Source organism: Centruroides vittatus, unplaced genomic scaffold, assembly GCF_030686945.1.
Source record: "Centruroides vittatus isolate TY-2023 unplaced genomic scaffold, ASM3068694v2 scaffold_149, whole genome shotgun sequence".
NCBI lineage: Eukaryota > Metazoa > Arthropoda > Arachnida > Scorpiones > Buthidae > Centruroides > Centruroides vittatus.
Window position 1 is genome coordinate 1,735,483 of NW_027122681.1, and position 18,791 is coordinate 1,754,273.

The window sequence follows — 18,791 nt, forward strand, 5'->3', positions numbered from 1 at the left end:
AATGAAGATTTTACTGCGGATGGAGATCCAAAATATTGCAGCCCATCATATATAATTGCCCGCTAATAGTATAAACAGCTTTTTTAATAACAAAATCTCGTAATAGATGGCACCACGTGCAATTTTAAATGCTTTTTTATGCCGGGAAAGTTACGCAACTGGTCGTTTCTAGATTTTTATGCAATTGCATAGATGTTTTCGTACTAAATGGATCGTACTTTATGATACGACCGAATATCATTAAAATTTGAAACGGTAGCATTAATTTAAATGGATTTTCTCTTGTTTATTCATTAATATTTAATTTATATTTGAATAGAATTATTTAAATATTGACAATATGCAACGTCTCTCTCGCCGATAACGCAGTGTTTGAATGATCCGTTTCGTTAAAGATTCTAAACTCGTCTCGGCGATTGTTGTCTTCCCGAAATTTATTTTAAATTTTATTTTATTTTCTTTTTTCCCCACTCTTCTAAGTCAATATTTATTTTATCTTCCGCTTTGTCAAAATTTAATTTAAAACCGTCCGAAGTCACCGTATTCTTTTATATAAACAAATTTGGGTTGTGTAATTGTGTGTCTGCACCATCGAACTTAACTTGTAAACTGTATGGTAATTAGGGATTAATTTTACTAATTGCAGTTGCAATCTTTTGATAAATGTGTTTTAATTGATTTTATTAATTTTGTAACATTATTATTATTTATTTATTTATTTTTTTAATTCTGATGGAATTTCGAAACGAATTCTTTTCAAATTCTTCCTTTTTGTTTCAGTATCCTAGTAGAACGAGTTGCGTAACTTTCCCGGTAGAAACGTTTAAAATTGACTGTGGTGCCATCTGTTACGAGATTTTATTATTATTATTATTATAAAGTGGCATAAAGTTTAATTTTGAGGGTAGAGACGAGTTTTATCAAGATTCATAAATGGTAATAATCTAATAACGAGTAAAATTCTTCGTTAAGTACGACCCCACTCTAGAAACGACGTCTTTCTCTCTCTCTTTCTCTATTTCACCATCCCCTTGACCTTTAACCACCAAAATTTAATAGCATCGATCCCACTAATGCAAAAACCTTCCTGCCAAATTATAGAAAATTTTGACAAAGGAACGGGAGTTATTAAGCTTCAAAGTGGCGAAGAAAACCGTGCCTCTCACAAACACACAAATACACTCAACACACAGCAAAATCCTCCAAATTTTCTTGTATTTCTGGGACGTTTCAAGGTCCCCGAATCCAAAAATATAAAAATATTGGGAAGTCATTCTTTGACCCATCCCTCTGATATATATATAACAGCTAGGAAAGTAAAAAAAAAAACAAAAAAATGGTCTGAAAATTGCAGTGTATAATGCATTCATTAAGGTCAAAATTATTATTTATTTTCATAATATTTGTACTGATACTTCTCGTTAATCTCAATTCATTATACCTTTATTAACGTCATGGATAGGAGAGAGGAGACGATACTAAGTTTGTGTTATGATATATTTTTCTTTCTTTTTTTTTTTTACACACTAAAATTTGACATTCCGTCCCTGCTGACTATGCCTCAGGTGTGAGATACGTAAATTAAATAAAATCAGAATTTCTGCCGGAATTTTCCAGCTCTACTTTGGTATTTTTTACATCCAGCTACTGATGTGTCTATAAATACATCCGTATACACTGTAAGGGAAATTATTTATTACGAAACTACAGTTTGCTTTCTTTATTTGATAAGCTGTCCTATGTAGAGAACGCAAAGAAATAATTGTAGCCCCCCTCACAATAAAGGGTGGCCCAACAGTCAATTAACGACTACAGTCGTACTTTGAGATCCTTCTTGCTCAAGTCACAGAACTTTACACTTACCAAAATTTGCAAGCGATTTGTGAACGTTAAAAGTACGTAAATATTTATATTAAAGTTGATATTAAGCTATGTATTGAGGGAAGTGAATAGACATTTCTGTTTTTATTTTAAATTAATGTATTTTCTACCGAAAGGTTTTCTGTTTATCTATAAGAAATAATAATAATAAACGTCTTGTTTGTGATGAAACAAAATTGATTTTCAAATACTTTTCTAAAGAAAGATGATCAAAAGAAAACTGTGTCATGTATATTCATAATTTAACTTGTATTAGGAGTGCGTGTTTGCTTTATATATACGATTTTCTATCGGAGAAAAACACACTTTCTTTCATATACCATTCTCGAATTAATATATATTTAATTTATACTGTTTTCTATACATGTGTATAACATTAATCCAATATACAACACGTCCCCATAGGTGCTGTGTTTATCTTTTCTCTTATACACTTAAAGCTGAGTAAGGAGGAATAAATTTAAGTTATTTTATTAATGAGTGCTAGCTATCCTTTAAACTGTGTCCTCATCATCAAAATTTAAGAATAAAGAAATATGAACACAAACCTATAGTCCCAGATTTATGGGCAACCCTGTTGATTAGAGTTATTAAAATTGATTAGAATACACACCCTCTTGAAAGGGGTGTGTATTCTAATCAATTCGATCGTGTTTTAGTATGTATTTTCCGAAATTTGATGATTATCACAGTCAAAATTTAGTATGTCAGCAATATAAGACTAATAATCTCGCATCAGAAAAATGTAAGGAATTATTACATGAAATTCTGTGTACGGATTTGTCGCCATCTTTTTCTTCTTTCACTCGTTAGATGTGTTTTTTTTTTTTTTTTTTTTTTTTTTTTTTTTTTCAACTGCTGCGATCAGGGATTTATTTTCGTTTAAAGTTTCTTCCAATCTCTTTCTTGATCTTCTTCCTCTCTCTTCTTTCCTCTTCCTTTCCATTTATATATATTAATTTAGTTAAATTATTATTTTTTTCTTCACGCTAAGCATTCTATCTATTCAATTCTTTTATTTGCAGCTCACTTGTCTATTTTATATTTATTAAAATTATATTTTTGTCTCGTAAAATGAAAAATTTATAATTTCTATAGAAAAGCTTAAGAAATGTTATAAATTAATATGAAGAATGGAATTAAAAAATTATTGTCACCTTGTTCCTTTATTGGGCTTTAATATGAAAATTGCAGACATCAATTCCCACTGGCATCCGTCTGTCTGTCTGTGTGTATGTGTGTAATCTTTCTGACCTTCCTTAACGAAGTTAGGTAGATGAAAGTCGAGAGTATATATGAAAACTTAGGGGCAGGATGCCCCGATTAACAATATACGAATTTCCGGTCTGGACCGGAAGTTACGATATTTCAGTTGAAAAATTTCCTCCAGAACTGAGTTAGATAGATGACCGGCACGACTCTATTGCTATCAGGAAAAGCATGATGTACAGGGGCAACGCACGCAATCGGAAGCGTATATTTAATAAATTAAAAATAATACGCTTAAATTATTATTTTGATAAATTTTATTCTTTAATTAGTAGAAAAAGCCTTTTATTTTTTATAAAAATTTAAGAATTTCTTTTGATAAATTTAAGCCGATAAATCTTAGAGTGGGGGAAAATTGTACAGATTTCTAAGTGACAACTTCGTGTATGTGACATCTCATTCAAAAATGCCCAATAAATATTAATGCAAACGTTGTGAAATGAATAAAACGACAGACTTGAAAAAATTCGTGAAGCTCGAAAAAAATAAAATAAAAGGAAAGGGAAAGTTATCATTGTTTCTTGACAAATCACTGCATTCCTAATAGCTTCACTTGACCTTTAGGGCTTATACCATCAAATTTGTAACGATAAAGAAAGGATGCCATTGGTTTATTTTCTTTTTTTTTTATTTATTTTTTATTTTTTATTGTGTTCGTCCCCACTCCATCTCTGTTTTAAAAATAAATAACCTTCGCTATATTTCATAGAAAATTCATGTAAGTTCAAATATCTTCGAAAGCCCGGGGATAACATTTTTTTTTCGAAAATGGCCTCGTCAAAATAACATAACTTTGTATGGAGTCGATAAGCTTGAGGGGTTGGAATTTTCTTTGTTTATTTATTTATTTCCGTATCGAATTATGTAGCCTTACAGAACAGGTTATCGCCTCCTCTTTACTTTCTCGGCTGTTATATATGAGGAAAGGTACGGCGATCGGTCAAAAATGACCTCCTTCCACAAGATTTTTACATTTTTGGGCTTAGGACACCTTTAAATGTCGAAATGCAAAAAAAAATTCGGGTTTTTTTTTTTCGTATGGATGTATGGATGTTAGTGTGTGTGGGAGGCACGATTTCGTTCATCCACTTTGAAGCTTAATAACTTCTGTGCTTTTTGTCGAAAATTTGTGAAATTTTGCAGGGACGTTTGTTTATTACGGGGATCGATGCTATTAAATTTTGGTGGTTAACGGTCGAGGGGTTGAGGAGATAGTCGTGTGCATCTCCAGTAGGGTCGGACTTAATGACGATTTTACTCGTTATTAACATTAACAATTTTTTTCTATAAAACCCATTTCTACTCTCGACATTAAGCTTTTTGCCATTTTATAATAGTTAAAAACTTTTTAATAAAACATGATAACAGATGGCGCCACCAAGTGTTGCCGGGAAAGTTAAGCAACTCGTATTTTTTTTAATGGAGGAAGTTCAAAAAATTATCGCGACATTTTCACAATGCCGGCCTGCAAGTCTTAATCGTGTTTTTTTTAAAATAATTTATTTAATTTAAATTACATCCTCTCGATCTCAAATTACTAGTATCTTGCCCCTGTACATCATACTTTTCCCGATAACAACAGGGTCGTGCGTAACTCCATTCTGGGGAAAACTTTAGAATTGAAATCACGTGACTTCTGTTCTAGAAGTTCGTATATAGAAATAATAGGAGGCCCGGTAAGCTTTCCATATCTGCTCTCGACTTTCATCTATCAAACAACGTTCTCGAGATTAAAGAAGGACAGACAGACGGACGACAGTGAGAATTTATAGGTCTACAGTCCTATATATATTATATACACCCTTCTATACGCGACTGTAACTCTGTAAATTTAAAAAAAAGGGAGACGTGTCGAATACGTGGTCTCTATTTATTCTCTTTTAGGACGAGATAACTAGATGTAGACATTTTTCGATTTATGTAAATAGAAGGAATATGACTTTTGAAAATTTTACTTGAGGGTGTAAGTCATTTTCATGGCATGTTTATCTTTACGAGCGGGATCTGTTTGAATTTTATCTAGAAGAGATCAAACAGAATCGAGCCAGGTCGTAGATAAAGCTGTTGAAAATCGTCCAGGTGTGATATGACTGCATCATGTCGCCCGTAAAATTTTAAATTTTAATGTGTTTAAAAGGCGTATTATGCGGCCGGCACACAAGGAAAATTGTAATCCCTATCGAATGTTTTGTTTGTACTCCCCGTAACGTCACTTTATTATTATTACATATCCTTAAGTAACGCGATACTTTATTGCCATTTTAAATTTATTATTATCGATTGGTGTGTGTAGGATCATCATCATCATCAATGCAGGCTGATTAATTTTTAAGTCAGTTTGGAGTCCACGCTCGGTAACTTTCGGCATTGGTGAAGGGGGAAAAATTAGAAATTCGTTCAAATTCCGATTATTCATCATTTGTTATGGAGTAGGAAAGTAAGTATACAATTTAAATGAAACCCGCTAGATAATAACTCATTCTATACGCTTGACTACTAGACAATAGAAGCGAATTCTAATAAATGTTTACCAGTTATTATCTGGAGTAATATCTCATCAAACAATCCAGAGAAATTGTTGATGTATATATTATATACAGCTGAAAAAAAAAATTGTTTATTTAATCTAATAATTTAGATACTAACTTTATATGGTTTACTATAAATTTTCATATTTGAGACCTTAATGTTTCATTATTTTTTTATACGCTTTTTCTTCTCCAGAATGCTTAATATTTGTGTATTTTAATTGTGCAAATTAAAAAATAAAATCCAACAGAGAAATGTACGTGTTAAAAATTACGTAATTTAAAATGTACAAGCAAAAATTCTAGATACAGTTTCTTTATCTAGAATTGTTATATGTACAGTACACTTCTAATTATGCAATTTTTCACTCCAGGATTTTAATTTGCGTATTTCTTTATCTAGAATTTTGCTTGTACATTTCCAATTGTAGAAAATTTAAATATGTACATTTCTCTTATACAAAATTAAAAATCGTAAGAGAAATACGCATTTAAATTTTCTACAATTAGAAATGTACAAGTAAAATTCTAGATAAAGAAATATACAAATGTTAAAAATCGTATTTCTTTTTCTTTATCTAGAATTTTTCTTGTACATTTCTTTATTGTAAAATATTTAAATGTGTATATTTCTCTTACGATTTTTAATTTTGTATAAGAGAAATGTACATATTTAAATTTTCTACAATTAGAAATGTACAAGCAAACTTCTAGATAAAGAAATATGCAAATTAAAATCCTAGAATGAAAAATTGCATAATTAGAAATGTACTGTACAAATAAAAATTCCAGATAAAGAAATACGATTTTTAAATTTGTATATCTAGAATTTTTATATGTACTATACAGTACATTTCTAATTATGCAATTTTTCATTCTAGGATTTTAATTTGCATATTTCTTTATCTAGAATTTTGCTTGTACATTTCCAATTGTAGAATAGTTTAATGTGTGCATTTCTGTTTTAAAAATGTTTAAATAAAGAAATATACAAATTTAATGTTTTCACGTGTACATTACTCTTTCAAGAATTTTTTTAATTTTTAAATTTCTTGATATTGAATACTTCTACAAATTCCTCCATCCTGATTTTTTTTTAAACTATAATATACAAGTAGCAGATCCTGATTCAGTTAAGCCGGGAAATTTTTCAATAGCTGTAAATGCCTCTCACCGGAAAGTATTACTGCAACTCTTAAAACTACTTTAAAATTTGTTGTTTTTTTTCTTTATAAACAAGAAAAATTTATACGATTTTTACTAGAAATAATATTATTACTACTAATAAAAAATACATACGTGTGCACCATCTCCAGCACTTTAATATACTTTAATAAAATATAACGAGGATTTAAAACGTTTTCGGACTTTTATAATCTTATAAATAATTTTAATTAAATTTATTGATTGTAAATTTCATTAAAAATTAAAATTATCTCGTTTTTTCCGTTAGGTTAAAAGGAAAAAAAATAGGAAGAAACGTATAAAAAAAAATGGATCAGAATCGAGGAAAGATGATGATGAAAAAATTCCATTCAGGTAAAGTGAATAAATTTAAATCTTTTAAACTAATAAAAGTGACAAGATTAAAACTTTATTTAGCATACAAAATAGAAATTAAACAAAAATCTCATTAAATAAAACCTATTAACGAAACTTACTGAACAATATAACAATAGGAGGATAAGATTTTAATTTTGTTTCCTTCTCCTCCTTTATTTTATTTTCTTTATTTTTATAACAAAAATGTTGTTGGTTTTTTTTGTTCATTTGATAAATATCAAAAAATGGCGACGGTAAGAAAAAAATATATATATATCGTCGAGTAAATTACATGCAGCTCTCCCTTTCTCTTCTCTCTCTAATTGCACGTTTTACTATTATAACAAGCATATATATAGATATGGCGAGTAGTTTTATTACTTTTTTGTTGGAAAACGGAAATAAATAAACATAGACAACCGGATATTTTAAAGAAAACATCTGGTTATAAAAGTATATCAAGAGATATCTTCCAATGTAGTAGAGCTACAAACATTAACCTGGTTATCTAAACAGTATGACAAATGGACATCATTTCACTTCCCTCGTTAAAGTGCAGCATTATCTTCAGTAAATCATCCGAGTTACTTGTGCAAAGCACTGTTTCATTATTTATGATCTCAAAATTTTCGAATTTATAGTAATCAGTGGATATCTTCCGGAAGATTGGATGATAAAAATTATTGTTTTCCATGAATGAATCAATCATCCATTCGAAATTGATATTTTAGGAGTTTGACGTATTTGTTAAAGTTTTATTTATATAATTTTTTTTTTTAAATTTGAAATAAAATATATATATATATATATATTTTATTTCAAAATTTAAAAGTTAGAATTCTAAGAATATGAAATAAAATGCTTAAAATCGATTTGAATTCAATTAATCGTAAAAATACGCTTAATGTTAATAGTTTATCAAGTAAATACATTGATTAATCGATTTAAAATGACTCAGTTTAGTATCGATTAATAAATAAATCGATTTGAAATCGATTAATTGTAATAACAACTTAAATATTAATTTCTATTTTATTACGATTAATCGATTTGAAATCGATTTATTTATTAATCGATTACTGATTAATCGATTTAAAATGGATCGATTTATTTATTAATCGATACCAAATTGATGTTAAATCGATTAATCGATTTCTGTTGTGTTAAATAACAATTAATTTATAACTTATCGAGTAAATTCGATTAATTAATCGATTATCACCAGCTTACATTCGAATAATAGACGAATCGATTATTGTTGTATTACAACTTAATGATTTAAAATAATTTTAATGAAATATTTTAAAAATTTAAATTAATAATTTTATTATTATGAATAAAAATAATAATATAATGAGATTGTTATTGTTTATTAACGTTTACGTAGAAGTAATTTGAACTAATTAAATAATTTTAAATTCACAATTAAAAAAAAAAAATAGAAAATTAATCCACTTAAATCCAATCTCTTAAGACTATAGAAAAATATTTTTCGCGAAATTTTTCCAGACAAACCTTTTATTTATTTTTATTTCTTTCCCCCGTTTTCTCGCTTGTACTATTTGAAATATTTGGCGTGGAGATTCTTCAAATAACTCGAATAAAAGTCAGGATTTAGAATACATATATTTATATAAATATGCCACTTGTTAAAAATTTTATATAAACTTCTCTCTTCCATTTTACAATGTTCATAAATATTTTTTAAACCATTTTCTTTCGAGTTAAAGTAATAAAAAAATTTCCTGTATTATGCGGTAAACTAAAACGACGTTTATAAAAAAATTAATTTCAGGTATACGTCATTGTAAAAGATCTTAATACAATCCTGAAACAGCCTTGCTGATTTCCTTTTTATTATTATTATTATTATTATTATATATTATATTTTACTTTTTTCGCTACTCCAATCTGATGTAAATAGCCACACGCTGTTCCACATGTATAACATTACTAATTCAGAATCCATTATTCAAATTGAATCAAGCTTTTTCCTCTTTACTTTCCCCCCCTTATATATATATATATATATATATATAATTTTCTTTTCTATTTTCCTCCCCTTCTCCTGTGCTTTCTGGAAGAGACTTTTCATAAATTTCCCTTTTCACTTTACTGATATGCATATAAAGATATCAATCTCTGTATAATCCTATCATAATAATTTTTAAACTTTTAGTCAAGTTTAAATTTAATTCTCTAAAAATCAATGGAGTGTTTTTTTTTTTTTGTGTAGGTGTGTATTCTTGTAAAGTCTTCTATGTAAACTTAATGTTCTAATGGTTTTTGTAATAGATTTAATGGAAATTAATCAAGATAATTATGTTTTTAAACAGATTAAAGCGTGTAAAAATATTTCTTGCTGCTTTTCAAAAAAATATAATCGAAAACTTGCTTAGAAATACAGTAAAACCTGCGTAAACCGGTATGGCTCGGTACCAAATATGTCTTTTTTCCTCTGACAGGTTTCCATTTTTTGCAGGTTTTTGTTTTAACATTGGAAATAGATTGGCTCCGAAGAATCTTTCCGTTTTAAGCAGGTTTTACTGTTTAAATCAAGACTAAACCGACTCTTAAAAGATTTAAATCGTAAAAACATTACAAATATTTAAAAATATAAATTTGTTATAAGTAAAACCTGTCTAAAACGGAAACCTGTCGAACAGGGAAAAATATTCGGTACCGTGCTGTTCCGGTTTATACAGGTTTTACTATATTTTTAAGGTTTCTAAGCAGGTTTTTTAATTATTTTCAAGTGTTTAATAGCCTTAAATAATTAACTTTTAAATTATTTGAATTATTACTATAATATAGTAGTGTAATAAAGTATAAAAATATTATGCTATATTATTTTAATTACCATTAAATTACTTTAATAGTAATTAAAATAATTGATAATACTAATAAAAATCCTATAAAAGTGCATAAAATACCGTAATGAGTTACTATAAAATCTATAAAAAATGTAATAAAGGCCACTAAAATGTTTAAAACCTTTCATATTGTAAGCTTATGAGCCCAAATAATTAATTTTAAAATTAATTGTTTGAACTGGAAAAATATTTTAGATTAACTCATTACAGAATATTTTACGTAAAAATTTAATGCCTTTTTCATAGGAGTTTTATCGTTATGTATACCAGTAAAACCTGTGTAAACCGGAATCGCACGGTACGGATTTTTTCAGGTTTGGCAGGTTTCCGTTTCAAACAGGTTTTTAACACAAGAAAATTCGTTTCTTTCTTCGAATTACAGTATTTCGGTTTAGGCAGGTTTCCGTTTTATACGAGTTCCGTTTCAGACAGGTTTAATAATAAAACGTGGATTTTTGGTGTATATATATATATTTTTTCGTCTCGTAAAAAATGAAGTTTTAATAAAGTAAACTGGTGGTAAATTGCAGTTAACAACTTTTCAAAATGGCTTGTTGTAAACACGATTAAAAAAGGATAAATTTTCCAGAAACTTTTAGTAGCAGAAGCGAAAGAAATTAGGTTTTAACTTTATCTAGAAAGTTTCTTTGCTCTGCCCTTCACAAGAGACAATGGAATTTACTTAGTTTTGCTTCAGATAATAGAAAGCGATTGATGTTTCATTAGGACAGATAAAGGTGGCTGATACGTTGATTAATGTGCCCGATCAGAACAAAGTACCAATGGCAATAAGATCTTACATACCCCATAGCTAATACTCGGGGCATTATCTAACAGAAGATATAATTTGAATTAGATGTTTATCGATGGAAAGCAATTTATATCTCGTTTGCTGTATTTCAGCTTGAAATTTCAAGCTTTTCCAGTTGTAAATAACCAATTTCTTTTATTATTTTTTTTGTAATTTTTTGGCTGTGGGGGGAAAGTATGGCCACTGGTCAAAAATGACCTCCATTTTTGTACTGAAACTTCCAGAAATGTAAAAAAGTTGGTGGGCTTTTTGTATTAATGCGTGAAGGAGGCCAGTAGGCCCAGACAAATTTGAATTAGGGGGCCGTGTACTTTGCTGACTTCAGACATTTTCCTTCGGGGAATTTTTGGGACTTTTTTCGACATTTTTGGGAGGAATATTTTCTTATAAAAGATTGGTTTGGAGCCCCCTGTTAGTGGGGGAGGGTTCAGGCAATTGCCCTTTTTGCCCTGATAACGCGCCACTGGAGGAGGCACTGTTTTGTTCGCCCACTTTAAAGCTTAATAACTCCTGTGTCTTCTGTCGGAAATTTCTGAAATTTTGTGTATTAGGGGTATTGATAGTATTACAGTAAAACCTGTCCAAAACGGAAACCTGCCAAAATATTCGGTATCGTGCGATTCCGGTTTACACGGGTTTTACTGTATATTTTGGTGGTTAAAGGTCAAGAGGGGGTTCGCGTGTCGTATCTCCTGTGTGATCGGACGTTGTGATTTTGTTATTAGCATTTACATTTTTTTTTTCTTTTTAAATAAAACTCGTCTCTAACCTAAAGTTAAGCTTTCTTTTGTGTCATTCTATAATAGTTAATAAAAATAAAATCTGACAACAGATGGCGTCACAAGCAATATTTAACTTTATCGCCGGGAAAGTTACGCAACTCTGCTAGATCTTTTCCTCTCTTCAGCTAAGCGCATAAAAGTCAGCAAGTAAGACGATAAAGATTTTAGCGAAAGCGAAAATTAAATTTAGTTATAATAAAGTAAAAATTCTTATCGTCGCAGTTTATCTTTTTAATAAATTGCAAGTTAAACAAACAGGGAAAAGGTTGTTTGCCGTAGCGAAAACAAATGAAAACGGAGGGAGAAAAAATGGAGTCCATCAATAGATTTAATCGTAAGAAATCGTTAATTTCCGTTAAGAATTAAAATAAACTTTATTTATTTATTTATTTTTTACTGAATGGATTAAGATGGATGAGTGTTTGTTTTATATTTATGGAAGTGTCGCGGGGGGGAGTCTAATTTAGGCCAGGTGTCGACGTCTCGTCATTGTAAGTGGCTGTTCAAACGTATTGTGACACAGACCGATTTGTCAAACCACTTCGATAAACGGGTGTTTTGTCATAAAGTGATGGATAATGTCACAACTCCCAGAAACCAATTTACTTCTTTTGTACAACTCAATCGATGAGAGTGTAAACAATAAGACTAGTCTCACTTTTATGATGTATTCAAGAGATTTCGGGGGATTTAAAAGGGAAAAAAAGACGGGGGGGGAGCATATTTTATGTATGATAAAAGCCATATAAAAATTTCGTCTACCTTAAAATTCGAAGTTAATAAATAGGGTTTCGCACCGAAAGATTATTAGTTTATGCTTCACTTGTCTTATGACATGGACTCTTTAATCGGCTTAATTATTATCTCCGTTCTGTTAAAGGATTTACTTCTCTTGAAAGAGATTCCATCCATGGATGCTCTTAACCTTTAACACAGAGGTGAGGCAAGTCGTTAATAAGAAAAATCCAATAAATTTGCCTGATTAGAAGTGAGAAATTTGACTTTCTCCACTCCGTTAGATGCGGACGAGGCATCGGAAACTGCAGAAAATCCTTGTTTTTTCCCACCCCCTTCTCCTTTTAATGTTTAGAAAGTAAACAAAGTAGAGAGATAAACCAGTTATTAAAAGACGTGAATCACTTCTCAGTTTATAAAAGGCGTATACCCGGCTGTTAGTTTATATAAACAACCTTATCCGCTTCGCAATTACACGGCCCTTCTCCTTATATAAGCATAGAAATGAGTTGTTTATGACCCCCCTCAGTGTAAACAGTGAATAAGAATAGAAAGACTTTATCCGCTCCTGTGGTTATATCTACTGACGAACACGAACACGAATACTATAGGCATTCTGCTGTACATAATCTGTACGTACTTATAAACAGTGTAATAAAATTTAACTAGTGGGAATTAATTATCGAGTGAGTTATTACAACTTATTCCTTCCCGTTAGATGGATTGTTGTTAATGTCCGCTGTGATAATTTACATAAATCACGAATGAATGTCGAGTGCACCAGCTTAAAAATAAAGCTAATTTATGGGGTTAGAAATGGGCTCTTATTAACATTCTTTTACCCTTCCCTCCCCCACGTGTAATGTATTCATAATTACTTGGATAATTATGATGATTACGTGGATCCAAATTGGCTCTTGGTTTAGATATTCAAATTAGTCGAGAAATTATCTCCATTTTTATGTATTTAGCAAGACGGATTAATTGTTTATTCCGTTATTAAATTACTCACACTTATAAATGGCAAAGGAATTAAGAAAAATGTAAATAAATTGCAAGTAAATTAATTATGATAATTACGAGACCTTGCTTATGAAGATTTTAATTAATTAAACTTGTGTATACTCTTATCGGATAATGCGCAGATTTATTATTATAATTTAGAAAAGTTAGAATCATTTTTTTCCTTCTAATTTTTAAGCATTTAATTAAGGATTTTTGACGCTTAAATTTATTTTACTTTCTCACTCTGTTTTGTAACAAAGGGTTTATTTGGGAGCGCAATTTTGTTCGCCCACTTTGAAGCCTAATAACGCCCGTGCCTTTTGTCGAAAACCTCTGAAATTTTGCAGGGAGGTTTGCGTGTTAGGGGAAAGCGTTTGTAGAAATTTTCAGGAAAATCGGACCATTGGTTCGAGAGATATGGTCCCCCGCCTTCTTAATATCTCCCGAACCAATCTGAAGAATGAAAGGGAATAGTAGCAATTATTAGGGATGAAAAGAAATAAAAAATGCCGAGAAAATTCAGAACAAATCCTATTTTTATTGTGTACAAATTGAGTGATATTTGTATATTTGAAGCTTAAATTTTCTCATAGATGCATAAATTTAGAATAAGAAGACGTAGACGAAAACAAAAACATAACCTTTTGCTCTGTTTAAAACTTGAACGACAAACATACTCGAGTATAAATAATTCGAGAGATCGAAAGCATTTCTAGAGAAAAATACACCTAATTTTCGACAATTGCACGATGTTAATGGTTGCATAGTATGTACCTTAATTATATAATCCATAGAGACAAAGTTTAAATCCATTTTAGGAATCCCCCTTTTACATTTCGCTAATTATCGCTTGCCTGTCATTCGAGATAAACATGTGTAGTTACCGACATTGGGGGCACGTAACAGGAATAGTAATTAGCATTCCGCATTATCTACCAATTTATGCAAATTTTTCGATAGAGCAAGAAAAAACGGTTCCCCCCCGCTCTGTTCTTTCAGTTTACGCTGTCGTTTCTTTATAGCTGCATAAAATTCGATAAGATTCGATAAGGGAGGTAATAATAACAAAATTTAGCCCATTTAATCTCTTTATTTTGCATAAAAACATCCGGATAAATCGCAAAATTACCTTTATTTTAGTGATTTACGTACGTAAAAATTCTGCGCGCTGCGAGAATGGCGATGGATTAACTCGAAAATTCGAAGAAACTAGCTTACAACGGACTGAAATTTTAAAATTTTAAAAATGTAAATAACGGAAAATGACGTATAAAATCTCGTAAAAACGTGTAAATTTCCGGCGAGATCGAGTTTACTCGCGTTAATGACATTTTTTTCCCCTCTTCTTCTTCTTCCTTTCTTCTATGTTGAGAGGAACAAATTGAATAACTCAATTTACCAGATAACATAAATAATGTAAATCAATAATAATTCTCGAGATGGAAACACATTATTTCATCTCACTTTTTTAATATTTCGTAAGAGAATTCGACCGTAAAATATATATATTTTCGGTTTTATAACATCAACAATTTATTTATTTATGTTTGCTACTGTCTATAATATATATATATACAGTATATAAAATGAATTACGGATAGAAAGGGAATACTAAATAAATAAAAATAAAGAAGATTCGGTATTTTCTGACGACAAAATAAATTTATTTTCACTTTCATTTTGGATTTGGAAATATTTCCTACGTGGTAACATTAATAGAAAAATAGTTTGACGCTTCTTTAATGGCCGACAGTAGCAATTTAAAAAAACCATTTAGGGATTATTGTGTAGCTCTTCTCTTTAGTTTATATATATATATATTTTCTAATTTGGAAAAAAAGGAAAGTTAATTATTGAATCGATAGGCCCTCTTCTAAATTTAACGCTTCTATTTTTTACTATTAATTTGCTTAATTCGAAATTACTTTCCTGTGTTTTACACTGTGTTTTACACTGTGTTTTCCCATTTACTTTACTATATTTACATTGTTATAATAGGGAAAAAAATAATTAGAATGACCTGTTTTGTTGCTTAATTTTTTTTTTGTCTTGTGGGCCTTTTAAAAGGCGATCGACGGGGTCCTACATATAAGGGACAGGTCGCGTATGAGCGTTTCTGGGGGTTTTGATCGCTCGGATTCGAAAAGGATCCCCAGAGCGGTGAAGTAATTACCCTACTGTACTTTTTTAAACAACTCTTTCCGCCCCGAGAGCACTAAGAGGGCCTTTTTTTTCCCAGGCCCACAATAGTGGTGAGGGACGGGACCAGACATATCTTACGTGGACCACTCCCGAAAAGTTCCTGGGGTTTTTTTCGACTCGTTCGGATTCGATTCCCATCAGTGACCGAGTGGATAAAACCGCCGGACACTGGTGGTTGATCGTGGGTTCGCTCCTCGCCACACGAACTTTCCCGGGTTTTCTCCGTATTGTAACACCTAAATAGGGCCAGTTTCCCATAGGAAGTTTTCCCGGGAGGCATCCCCCCTCGGCAGATCTCCGACTTGTCACTTTGCCGTATACAAATACACTAGACTCTCGCTAATCCGGCCATTCCTGGCACGGAGGAAATCCGGATTACTGAGCGTATAGGACTAAAGGCAATGACAACGACAAGGCGCCCTTCCGTACTGATTCTTTTTGGAGCTGTATTTTGTTGATACAGTAATTGCAAGTGTAACATTAATAAAGAATTAAAAGTATACTACATATATTAAAAAAAAAAATAATAATAATAATAACGAACATATTCCGATGGGTATGCCGGATTAGCAAAAGTCTAGTGTAATTCAATCCGAGTTCAATTCTGGGTCTCCCAGAGCAGTAGGCTCGACACGGACATCCGGCCCCTCTGTAATTATCCTACCAGAAAAGCATGGATTAAAATTAAGATAAACAAACGTACAGACGTTAAGTAAATTATTATAAAGTTTCTCTGGCCATTCTGACTTTCATTAATCATACGAACATCAACAAATAACCCGTCTGCGCCGCGACGTTAAACAAACGTTAACTAATACTCGATACGGGTGTATACTTCTACGCCATTATCTTTAAAACCCTTCTTACTTAATATACCACTATCAAACTAAGTGCAATGTGCTGTAGACTTAAAATTTATAGAGCTAAGAGGAGGACGGATAAAAAAAAAAGATCATCCAGCGATCTTAACTAATTAAACTATAAAAATAATTCTTAATCAGTTTTAAAGGGCTATTAACTACCGAATTATCTAGAGAAATACACCGAAAAGTTTCGGTTTACTACTTCGTACCCCTTCTCTAATTTATTATTATTTTAATTGTTTGGTTTTAAGTAAATTTATGGAGTTTCGGTTTACAAATTATTCGGATGGGGATAAATCACTCCCTGTTTATTAATGCTCGTTACGGGTGGTCTTAAGTGTTACTCTTCTTCATCACCGCGTATTGGAGCCGCGAAAGAAATGTAGGAAGGTAGAAAATTGAAGCTGTTTTTATGTTGCCATTGTAGCTCCAACAGTAAAAACTTGGCGATCAGTTCTACTTAAATTATTAATCACAAAAATGGCGAGATTGTTTTAGAGAGAATTAGGGTATCTCTCTCTCTCTCTCTCTCTCCTCCCTTTCCCCCCTCTCCCACACTCTCTATCTCTGGAATCGATAAACTTTCCCATTGGAAAAATGGCAAAGTTGTTAAATATTTATTACTAACGAGTTATACCTTATCTGGAAGATCTCATTGGTTACTAAAAAAAGAACTCTAATCATTTTCTAATCATCTAGAAGGCGTTAAGAGTAGAAAAATAATTTTCGCAATGGAGAATTACGCCACACTCTAAATATAAATCTAGTTTAATTCGGGGGGGAGGCACCACCACGCGAAAATTCTCCTCCTCCCCCCCTTCCCAAACTAGCTTGACTCTTATTGGCACTTTTCCCAATATCTTTACCGAATGGCGACCCCAGACACTGATTGCAACTGTCAATGGATTCTGCGCTATGTCATTATTGGAAGGAAACGTCGTTTGGGAGGACAGCTTCCATCTGAAAGAAGAGGTCGTTTGCAAGAGGGAGAGGAGGAGGAGGAGAAGAAGAAGGAAAAGGGGAAAAAAAGTGGAAGCATTCTTTGATATATGATTGAATGGCAGAAAGGTAAATTCTTTTGCCTGCCTGCCACACATTTGTGCAACAGGAGAAACGTAAATGCTCATATAAAATTTCAATTCGAAAATTTCCACCCTATACCTGCTGTATCTGCCGCTTTCTTTCTTATCTGTATCAAATTCTAGACGTATTTTTGCATAAGAAACAAGGAGGAACCCCCCTTTTACCACTCATCCATATTTCTGATATTCTAGGATACATATTTTTCTGTAAGCCGTTTCTGTAAAATACTCTTAGATTTTTATTTAGTCAACGTAACAGATGGGATGAAAGGAAATCATAAATTCTTATAAAATTCGAATTTCGCTTTTTAAAAATAAATAAATATCGAATAAATTTACCGTAACATAGTAGACATTTTTTTTTTTAAATTTTAAAAATACGTACAGTACAGTACAATTTGACGTCTTTCGGTCGCAGAAAAAAAAATCTATGCTAAACTCCTTTTAGTATTCTTCTTGGTTGTAAACATACATCATTGGGATATTTCTAGAAGTTCTTATTCTTTTATAGTTTCTTTGACCTTTGCACTTAGTTTCAATTTGATTTCTGCTCAACCATCGGTGCAGAATTTTGTCTTTAGCACGCTTGGTTAATTCCGTCCCGGAAGACACAACTGCAGATGGCAAGTTGATTCACAGGTTTTCATTTATATCGACGTTAAAAATCTTCCAGAAACACAAGAAATTTCTCGAAATTTTAGCTAAATAAGGCTCTAAAAATTTAATACAATATATCACGTTCTTTGAATATATCCTTAGAGACTTATTTAGCTGAAATTTTAATTTCTCGTAGTGTTGTGTACAAAGAAATTTCGGTTAATGTTACCTATGGTTCCAAGATGGCGGCTCGTCTCCGATTCCAGCAAATAGAAGAAGGGAAACAGTGGGGACGCACGTTCTAACCTAACCTATTCTAATAAATTACCATAATTATTACCAATCAAATTATTTTCCCACTGTTTCCCCATGTTTCCTTGCTGGAATCAGACAAGCCGCCATCTTGGAACTATAGGGTAACATTAACCGAAATGTCTCGTGTTTCTATAAGATTTTAACACGTGTTTTTAAGACTTTAAGATAATGGCTTATACACAAATATATATATTACGTCCTTGTTTATATATAATATATATTGATCATTAATCCCGAAAGTGATATATCGTAGCAGGTTTAAATCTAAGTTTAATCGCTGCTCGTGAAATTTAAATGAACCACTAT

General features: G+C 31.3%; 1 long non-coding RNA gene across 1 annotated transcript in view; it reads left to right on the forward strand.

Moving 5' to 3' along the window:
* The window catches only part of LOC136987272 (uncharacterized), a 59,890-nt gene that overhangs the window by 23,522 nt on the left and 17,577 nt on the right, over nt 1-18,791 (forward strand). Inside the window, exon 3 of the long non-coding RNA XR_010882599.1 lies at nt 7,132-7,217. This is a non-coding gene — a long non-coding RNA (uncharacterized lncRNA). The remainder of the gene's footprint in view (nt 1-7,131; nt 7,218-18,791) is intronic.